Source organism: Branchiostoma belcheri, unplaced genomic scaffold (assembly GCF_001625305.1).
Source record: "Branchiostoma belcheri isolate BF01 breed outbred unplaced genomic scaffold, Haploidv18h27 scaffold283, whole genome shotgun sequence".
Lineage (NCBI taxonomy): Eukaryota > Metazoa > Chordata > Leptocardii > Amphioxiformes > Branchiostomatidae > Branchiostoma > Branchiostoma belcheri.
The window spans coordinates 33,435-38,149 of NW_017803891.1; the positions used below are offsets into that span (position 1 = coordinate 33,435).

At 39.3% G+C, this 4,715-nt stretch overlaps 1 pseudogene; it reads left to right on the forward strand.

The window, feature by feature from the left end:
* LOC109472798 overlaps positions 1 to 4,257 on the forward strand; it is a 20,696-nt pseudogene extending 16,439 nt beyond the window's left edge.
* The last annotated feature ends 458 nt before the right edge of the window (positions 4,258 to 4,715 follow it).

Below are 4,715 nucleotides of genomic sequence, written 5' to 3' on the forward strand. Positions count from 1 at the left end.
CCCTTGTGTGCAACACCCTTGTACACCCTGGTCTTAAAATAGCCGAGTTGTCATCCATACATGATAAGTCATTGCAGCCTTATGCGGAAAGTTATTATCATTTGCCCATTAGAATTTAATAAAAAGACTCCAAAGAAATGAAAAGACTCTGGTAAAGCTATTTTAAAGCCGTTGATGTCATTTTCTTATATTCTTATTACATTGTTGTGTACACAGTTGTGCAGTGCCCTTTGCTGTCGCCTCCCATGAATGGTTTGATGACTGGCTCCAATTCTTACGGAGACGTAGTCACCTTCATGTGTGACCCAGGATACAACCTGGTCGGTCCGTCTTCTCTTACCTGTCAGTCCGATGGAACCTGGAGTCAACGCTCGCCAACATGCGATGGTACAAGTATAGCATTCTACAATTAAAAAAAAATATGCAAGTGCTTTTAATGTTGTTGTTTTTTTTGTATTTAGGTTACAGAACTTCTGGCTAGGCAGACCAGCTTTAATATGCATAAGTGTAACAATCTTTTTGGGAACAATGATGCAATTTTCGAAGAAATGTATGCGCTTTTTGTTCTGTAACGTTAGTTCACACTTGGAACAAATCGTTCAAGTCCTGGATACAACGAGTAGTGCCGTTAGTCCCCCCGCTCAGAACTCGCGAACAGTATGTCGTATGACCACCACATACTTGTAAAAATTTATCATATCTACAATTTTTTTGTCTTTCTGACGTAATATAACGTCATTATGACGTCATTAATGTGATTTTATTGGCCAAAAGCGTCTAGATAGATTTTTCCCTGTAAACTAAATGGTATTCAACATAACTTTACCAAAAGTGTTCATGACAGAATATTAGGGTGTACTAAGTCTTATGTTGCTTATAGCAACACCGGTGACGTCATAAAATGACGCCATGCATATTTAAGATATCAGCCATCTTGGATCATCAATCTTGAATTTTCCAAAATAGTTTTTTTTCCATGATAAAGCCTAAAATACAATTTAAACATACTAAAGACTTTCATTTAAACCTTTTTAAAAAAGAAATGGAAGTATTGATGAAATTTTAATGAAAATAAACCGTATATACCTGTTCTAATAATATGGTCCGCCATCTTGGATATTGGCCAATGACGTCATCAAATTAGCATAAATTTTGCATATTTAATGATGAAATTTACATAAAATTATATGGGATGTTACTAATATTAGAAGCCATGAGTAACTTGACACAAAACCCATAAAATTCTATTGTTGAAACAAAAAGTACTAAATTTAGAAAAAAATGCCTGTCAGAAACCCGTTACCATGGCAACACAAAAAATTATTATCTTATTCCAATGATAGAGAATTGTTGCCAACAATTTTCTAGGAAAATTTACCAAGTTTGGCCGTTCTAGCGGTAGCCGTTCAGACGCTAGGTGACATCAAATTTGGCGCGAGCACTTTTAGCCCCCCCCCCCCCCCCCGGTCCTAGCTCGGTTGGGTTAAGGCAGCCTATGGCATACTATGAGTACTATTTCATACATATGCCTGTAACTTTTGATAGCTTGGTCACATCACAACTAAAATTCACACAGTTCTAGTAGTACTTGAAACACATTGAATTAAGGTTATTTTGTTTTTACTACTTCTGGATTTTTGGGTTAAAAATCAACATTTTGGTTAAAAAAAAGTTGTTTACTTCATGGCTTTACGCCCAAGCGGTAACAACACCGTTCATCATGATATTTTACAAGTAGAAAGCCCACCCCCTATTTATTATTTTTGTCCGAGGCTATTTTGTGTTAAATGACAGTTACATTGTTTTTTTGGGCCAAAAACGACAGATACAGCTATTTTTATGTCATTTTTCGTTAAAAAATTGCCACAGTTAAAAAATATCGACTTTTATGCAAAATAGCCTCGGACAATTTTGATAAAAAAGTGATAATACGTAAACATGGATTACTCTATAGATCAATTATGCTGTTTTCAGCTGCGCGTAAAGCCGTTTAAGTCATACTCCGTGAATAAAATGCGTAACAACGCGGGTTTACAGGGGAAAGATACAAATGACCGCGAGTGACCCCGAATTCGAACACGCGTTCTATTTGAATGACGTCATATCGAACATGGTGGAACATGATTCGGGTTCGAAACATGTTTGTGGCAATCGTGCAGACACACGTCCGAACTCGAACATGAATATCAGCCTAGGCCGCCTTAACCCAACCGTGAGGTAGGGTTAAACCGCTGGTCGCTTTACAAGAAAACATCATTCATGGCATAACCTGTAAAGCAATTTCTGTACTGAAAGTGGGAAAACGTGGAACTGGCCCTTGTGTGCATCTCCCTTGTACACCCGATCTTTGAATAGCCGAGTTAAGTTGTCATCCATATATTTAGTCATTGGAGCCTTATGCAAATGGTTATTATCATTTGCCCATTATAACGAAATAAAAAGACTCCAAAGAAACAAAAAGACTCTGGTAAAGCTATTTTAAAGCCTTTGATGTCATTTTTCTTAATTTATTCTTGTTATATTGTTCTGTACACAGTTGTGCAGTGCCCTTTGCTGGCGCCCCCCATGAATGGTTTGATGACTGGCTCCAATTCTTACGGAGACGTAGTCACCTTCATGTGTGACCCAGGATACAACCTAGTCGGTCCGTCTTCTCTTACCTGTCAGTCCGATGGAACCTGGAGTCAACGCTCGCCAACATGCGATGGTATAAGTATAGCATTTTACGATTGAGGAAATATGCAAGTGATTTTGATTTTTTTTAATTTAGGTTACAGACCTTTTGGCTAGGCAGACCAGCTTTAATATGCATAAGAGTAACAATATTTTTGGGGAAAATGGTGCAATTTTCGAAGAAATGTATGCCCTCATTTAAGTTCTGTAACGTTAGTTCACATTTGGAACAAATCGTTCGAGTGCCGGATACAACGAGTAGTGCCGTTATGTGCCTAATGAAATGTAGTGTCTGTATAGTGCCCATTGCAAAGTAATATGCATGAAATTTTGAAGGAGCGCAACTTTTAAACCGCTGGTCGCTTAAAAAAAACATCATTCATGGCATCATCTGTAGAGCACTTTCTGTACTGAAAGTGTAAAGATTTGGAACTTAAAAAACTGGCCCTTGTGTGCAACACCCCTGTACACCCTGGTCTTAAAATATCCGAGTTGTCATCCATACATGATAAGTCATTGCAGCCTTATGCGGAAAGTTATTATCATTTGCCCATTAGAATTTAATAAAAAGACTCCAAAGAAATGAAAAGACTCTGGTAAAGCTATTTTAAAGCCGTTGATGTCATTTTCTTATATTCTTATTACATTGTTGTGTACACAGTTGTGCAGTGCCCTTTGCTGGCGCCCCCCATGAATGGTTTGATGACTGGCTCCAATTCTTACGGAGACGTGATCACCTTCATGTGTGACCCAGGATACAACCTGGTCGGTCCGTCTTCTCTTACCTGTCAGTCCGATGGAACCTGGAGTCAACGCTCGCCAACATGCGATGGTAAGTATGATATTTTATGCTTGTGGAAATACGCAAGTGGTTTTGGTGTCTTTTGTTAGGTTACTGACCTTCTAGCTAGGCAGACCAGCTCCAACGTCCCTGAGCGACAAATTGGGAAGCCCGTCCACGATTGATGGTTCAAATCACCTTGTTATGGTGGGGACAGCCAGACCCAGCCAGCCAGGAGGATAATGCGATGTAGTAGCTGGAATCCCGCCAGCTAATATTGGGCTTTAATTGAACTCTTTATCATGGGTATATACGTTCATATATGTCTTGGTATAGACTCAGATCAAATAGAATTGGCGATTTAACAGGTGGAGATCGGAGTCTCTGTTTAACATTGCTGTTTTACCTTATTTACCTACAGAGGCTTTCATTTGTAAGATAAGACTGCCACTGGGTTCAGAATATGATTGACAGTCGTAAATGTCAATGTCATTTGGTGAAGGTATAATGTTGTGTTTTAATTTTATAAAGCTGCAGGTTGCCAGGTGGGAATTGGGGCATCCTACCGAGGAACAGTATCTGTGACCAACACGGGTAAGACTTGTCAACGCTGGGACAGTCAGACACCTCATGAACACCGCCTGACACTTGCCAACTACCCATCAGCAGGACTGGAGCAGAACTACTGCCGAAACCCTGACGGCTCTGCCGGTGTTTGGTGTTACACCACGGACCCCAGGTCGAGATGGGAGCTTTGTGACGTACCAGCCTGTGGTAAGGCTCGATTCCATAACCTAAATTAGGAAATTTGTATTAATTTGTATTAAATTTCTTGTTTCTTGTTTCCTTGCTCTGACAAGTGTCGTCATGCTAAATTTTCTTTTTAGACTTTATTGCATTCGCTGGATAACCAGAGATCGCCGAAGTATTAAAAGGCAACCTCCATTGATGGCAACTGACCATATTCTTAAGGGCTGAAACATTAAACGGAACTTTTTTTAGGCATAACACTTTAACGAATTCGGCCTCCCTAACACAAAGCAATTACACCTCCTAAAAATGTTAAGAGAGGTCAGTGTTGGCGAAAAGGTTCTAATGTGTGAAAGGGGAAGCTTTAGATAAGAGGGTGATATGTTTGTGAGCTGCTTTTACACAAGTAAGCAACTTATTACTTGTACTCTTCTCAACACAATCGATAACGTACAGTCACCTGTTTACCATATTCAAAGCTACATAATGATATTCATGTTTGCCTGAAGTT